At 43.0% G+C, this 6,000-nt stretch overlaps 1 pseudogene; it reads left to right on the top strand.

Moving 5' to 3' along the window:
* The first annotated feature begins 538 nt into the window (after window positions 1-538).
* The window catches only part of LOC105979880, a 55,139-nt pseudogene continuing 49,677 nt past the window's right edge, over window positions 539-6,000 (top strand).

Here is a 6,000-nt window from a genome sequence, read left to right as displayed (position 1 = left end):
TGATTTTGGGGGCGCGGGGGTGGCCACTGATGTTTCTTTATTTTGCCAGCAAAACCACTGGCGATGTTCCTTGTTGACACCTCCTAATCACATTGGGACATTTGGTGGGAAGTTAGTGAGAGGAAAAGGGTTGGGCAGCTCACAGGATCACAAAGCTGGGCTTTCCAACAGGTCTCAGGTGGTCAGGCTTGGCTGCTGTGTTAGCTCTAATGAAGTGGAGAGGACTTTGACAGGCTTGGGGGAGGCAACTACTAGAGACCCTGCAGGGCTTCTTGGAGGTCTGGGGCAGCAGCTAGGCACACTAGGAGCAGGGCTGGCTCTCATTGGATGATTGGGGGCCCACCTGCCCAGCTTATTTATGGAAGGGAATTCTGAACTTATGCCAGCAAACTTGGCCTTGCTGCTCAGTTCCTCTTCAATTCTGAAATTCGGGTTGTACTTCGCCAGGTGCTAAGATCGGCAAAGTGCACCAATCTTGAACTGTCAAGTGCAGAGTCCCACCACCAGGTCAAACAATATCCTCAGTCTCCCCAGAATAATGAGACTCCATGACACCCCACCTGTTGGACTAAGCCAGCTTGCAGGCCTGCAGAGACTCAGTCACAGAGCCGATCTGATTCGCTTTCAGCAGGAGGCAGTTGCACAACTTCTCGCGCACCGCCTTGGTAATTCACTTTGGATTGGTCACTGTGAGATCATCCCCTGCCACCAGATCCCTGATCAAGCAGTGAACTTTGCCCAAACATTCCAGTCATCCGGTTGAGGGGGTCTTAGATAGACACCATTGGGTAGTCCTTGATGAAAGACTCGAACAGGTCTGCTGGTTGGTCAGGTGAGATGTACCTGTACCAGCCAGGGTCATCGGGAGACTTGAAGTCTAGCTCGTACTTCTCAGACTGGAAGCTACATTCATGCTAATCGCCGCCTTGTCACTTGTAACCAATAGCATTCTTAAATGGCTCCAGGGTTTCGTTGTTCTCCAGCATATGGCACAAATCTGCCTTCATGGCCGACATTGGGGGCATCCTTACAGTACTTCTCTTTGATGATGTTCTTTGGGTTGTGGTACACCTCATCCCTGACATGCATGACTTCCTTAAAGTTGGGAGGATCATGAAGTCCTGCATGGCCAGCTTGTTTCCGGCATGAGAGCTGCCGTTGATCACATTGAAATCAGGAACTGGCAGAATGACCTCGGAATTGCCAGCTAAGTCAGCAATGTGACACTGCAGAGAGACTCCCTTCTCAACAACTCCAGTCTTGCACACACCAAGGGACGTGCCCAGAATGGCATTTTCACCAAATTTCTATTCTCAGTTCCATCCATTTCACTCATCAGCTTGTCGATCTTTTCCTATTCCACGACATTCAGCTTCTTGCTAAGCGGGACAGACGCAATTGTTGTGTTGATGTGTTCAGCAGCCTTTGGGACACTTGTGCCCAGATCCCGGGTCTTATCCTTGTCCTGGAGCTCCAGGGTCTCGCAGACCCCAGTTGAGGCACCACTGTGGACACACAACTCTGGAAAGCCCTTGGTGCTGTAAAGATCAACCTCAGCAGTGGGAGTCAAAGATCTCTCTGGTGTGAATCTTGAGGATGGACATGATGGGTTTCTGGTTGCTGGTTCTAATCACACCCAGGAAAGAAGTGGACGCTGCTGCAGACGCCAAGACGAGCATTAGTTAGCCAAATGCAGGTGCTGCGACTCCCTGACAAGCTCTATTGTTGTTTCTGTGTGAAGATTATATATGACTAAAGAGTTGTGTGTGTCTAATTAACAAGGGGTGGTCTGTGGTATTTAGAAGATTTTATGTCAACTGGACACTCCTGGGGAGGGGTGGAGTCAAACCTGTCAGACCCGTCACAGCAGATGATGTCTTCTTGGTGGTGTGGCCTTCTCAGAAGGAGGACACTGGTAACCTCCTTCTCTCTCTCCTCTTTCACCTTCCCACCTTCACTGACCTTGAGAACTGTTGGAGTCCTGACATGTTTCCACCAACTTCGGATCCTCATGACTGCATTCGCCAGCAGATGATCTCCCTACATTGTGCATCCCTGCATGTGGATGAGTCCATAAGAGGGACTTATGGACTAGCATTAGACTTATGGCTTGAGTTGGACTGGACTGGGATATTCTTGATATATAATCACTTCTTGACATAAAGTTCTTTCTTATACATATATGAGTGTCAATGGATTTATCCACCTATCAACCTGGCCATACACACCATCTCTGGCCCTTCCCCCTCACCCAATCAACCCAACTAACAAAAGCCTTCCTACAGGAGGTGCGAGTCCATTCTTGTCGCCATCATATTCTGTTACATCTTGTATCCTAACTTGGAGCGTGATTCTCTTTAGCCCATGCCCCTCAGGGAACTTGGTATGAATTTTCTAATCCAAGCGTTGCTGCTCCAATCCCCTGAGTGGGTAGAAGTTCATGTTGCGACAGAGTGGGAAGAAAAAGAATCCCTCTCCTATCACAATAGAGGCTCAGTTGTCCTCACATTACAAGCTTTAAGCATAATTTTGGCTAGAAAACATTTAAAGCAGTTGCTGGACACCTGCCTACATCACCATAAAACATTGTGAATAATTTTCTAGTGTTCTGGAAGCACTCATTGCATGGTCAGAAATGTGGCTATGATGTAATGGACTTTGTGGGAGGTGAAAATGGAGAAGACGAGGACGTCAAGTAGGGCAGTAATTTGCTACTGGAATTAGGTAAAATTTAATTTTTTCCTGGTTGTGTGCTATATTCTCTGAGCCTCAAATCCCCCAGTTTAAGAAAAATGCTTCCTCAAAGCATCAATGAGATGTTAACTGTGAAATTACTCATATACTACCTGGCATGGACTTTAAATAATTAATGATGCCATTTTATTTCCCTCCATCCTGACATTAAAATGCTATTAAAAAACAATGTTTGTTATATACATATTTATAATCTGGCTACTTTTCAATGTGTATTCTTTTTGCTTTATTAATTTACAAGATTATTTAATAAAAATTATATCTTTAATAAGTTATATCTTTAGTAAAAGATATGTGTAGCTGTCGCCATTTTAAAGGGATATGTAGTATATGTTATATACATATATGATCATATGATTGTACATCTGGTTTCCTGGTATTTTTGAAATTCCAGATGTAATGCATATGCCTCCGCCCCACATATAAACAGTCGACACATTCATACTTGAACATCACAGAAGGAATATGTCACCATATGGAACTAGAGAATCAAATAATTTTCGACACAAGTGTGCCAGATTATGGAGGCACCATCTGCTGGCAGTGGAAGTTTTTGCTAAAAATACAAATCATTGTATTGATTCAACAAACCAATCTCCCAGTTTGACTAGCAAGAATGTTAATGATTTTTGTGATTTAACCAGAGAATCTGCATTTATGAGAGGTCGTGATTTTATACCCATTTTCACATCTGAATAAGCAGGAGGCTGAAATAGTGGTCCAACATTGAGCCTGGGTTCACATTTGTTCTGCGGATAGATTTGAGAGGCAAAGAGTTAAAATCAGAAAAGCAGGGCAACCAAGTGGCAACAGGAAAGGGCTAGCAGAGAGGCAGAAAAGAAACTCATCCACAAGGAAACACCAGTGAAAAACAAACCACATGTTTCCTCTATGTAAGTATTTCTTTGGGACAAACTAAAACAGTAGATGAATGTTGAGTATTGATTCTTTAATTGAATCAGTTAGGTACAGAACATTTCATGTAAGATCATCACCCTTTCTTTCACAGCTGGAGACTTGCAGAAATAAAAAATTCCATTGGCAGGACAGTGGTGATACAGAGCAGTGTTGGATGAAGAGAGACACAAATAGAAGGAAGAAAGGGAGCAAACCAACACATGACTGAAGTGTGGTTCAGGAACTGGAAGCCACACTAGAGCCATTTTGCTGAGGATCTAGAGGCCAGCCTAAAGAACCTGCGCTTATTTTGAAGATCCTTAAGGGCCTGAGAGCAGGAATAATATAATCCTGTGCATTCATATGTGTAATCATCACATGTTAAGGACGGCACAGAAGTTAGGAAACAAAATGGAAAACTGTCACATTTACATCGGAGTAATCATAACCTGAACCACACTTGTCGGACTCATTGCTGTCAAGTGGACGCTGACTCATAGCGACCCTGCAGGGCAGAGCAGAACTGCTCTAGTGATGTTTGAGATTTTAAGCTTTAGACAGTAGAAAACTCGGTCTTTCTTCCTCAGAGCAGCAGTGGGTTTCTAGCCCAATGATTTGGTTTCTATGCCACCAGGGTTCCTAAAGTTGTAATAGTGGGAATTAAAATAAAAAGAAGAAGAAGAATAGTGTGGATAGGAGACTTTCATAGGAGGACTAACTGGCTGAATATGCATGTGATGAGAAGCAAATAGAAGGAGCCGATAAAGCTCACTGCTCTGAGGTACTCGCTTGCTGGAATGGCAACTCCCTGACAGAAATGGGGGGAACTGATGTAAAAGATTGACATGGGGAAATGAGAAAGGAGAGTCCAAAATTATAATTACTGCAAACTGGGGCATAAAAATCCCATATCTCTTAAGTGTACAAATATTCAATGGCATTTTCATGCTCTAGTGATGACTCTCTCCACCCTACATCCACGCCATTCCGTCTTGCCATTAGTTATATATGTATCCGCTTACACATACTATTAGCGCCAAGATATTTATCATACAGGCCTGAAATCATAGACAAAAGAATATTCAGCCCCAAGTATACCCCAGTGTACACATACACACATGTGTTCTTTAACACTTTCTCAAACCAGCACATATTCTGACATACATGTACAAACCTAGATACGCAGACTCATGCGTGCGCACACACATTCTCGTACAGACTCTCTCACACATTGTACCCATCTATCCAAGATTCCTTGCGTTCTCTCCATAAATGCCCAACAGAATACTCAAAGGATTTGCCCACAGGAACACTATGAAACAGTATTCTTGTGATAAAACTAGCTGGTTTTATGGTTCACTCATGGGACATAGTGTTGCCTACTATCAAAGTTATACAAAACCAGAGTATAAGTCTTTATGGAAAGAGGTTGACATATCTTTCTCCATAGAGCAGCTGGTGGATTTGAACCACTAAACTTTTAATTAGAAGCTAAGTGATTAAGCACTGTACCACCAAGGCTCCTCCTTATTGCCTACTAAGTACTCTATTAATAAAACATTAAAGTGTTAGAGTCTCTAAGGTCATACTTAGAAGTATAAAGTCTTCTACTAGAAGACATGCCCATTCTGACTATCTAGCATTTAAAGAGTGTCCTTCTGAATAGATCTTCAATTCTTCATCCCTATTTCCAGGGACACATCAGCCAACCTTTTTCTGCAATAGTGTCGGGCAACAAACAGTCTCCAAACTCTCACTTGTCTATAAGAGCAAACATCTATTCCATATTAAAGGTCAGCTGAAGATCAACTGAAGTTGAGGTGATCTCAGTTAGCCTGCAGGCTTCAGTTTGGTTCACGATTGCTTCACACGTCTTCATGGGGACACAAGCTGAAAAAGCAAAGATTACGGATGAAATAGGCGTGCTCTTCTCGAAGTGGATACTGAAGTAAAAAAGTCAAGTCCAGCTAGGGAGACTCATTTCAGTCCTGAGTCTAGAGACTTCATGCTAATTTAGCAGTCACTTGATTAGCTGCAGGAAGTCCTATGAGGAAGCCAGTGACAGAGAGTTGTGGACTCGCCCTTTGTTCTGCCCTAGCGGGAGGCATTGATAAGTCACCAGGGAAAGATATCGAAGTAAGAAGTGATATTTTGTACCAAAAGTCCAAGCTACCACAAGGGTGACCAATTGCCATCTAATTGAGTCTGATTCATAGAGACCCCATATATATCAATGTAGAGCTATACTTTATAGAATTTTTCCCTGGTTAATTTTCTTTGGAAGTCAGTTGCTAGTTCTTTCTTGGGAGATATTTATAAATAGACTTGAGTCTCCAAACTTTTATTTAG

The sequence above is a fragment of the Echinops telfairi genome, unplaced genomic scaffold (assembly GCF_000313985.2).
Source record: "Echinops telfairi isolate 266 unplaced genomic scaffold, ASM31398v2 ScPeMD7_5592;HRSCAF=6446, whole genome shotgun sequence".
In the NCBI taxonomy this organism is placed as follows: domain Eukaryota; kingdom Metazoa; phylum Chordata; class Mammalia; order Afrosoricida; family Tenrecidae; genus Echinops; species Echinops telfairi.
Note: the sequence above shows the minus strand (reverse complement) of the source record. Positions and strands in the feature narration are given on the sequence as shown.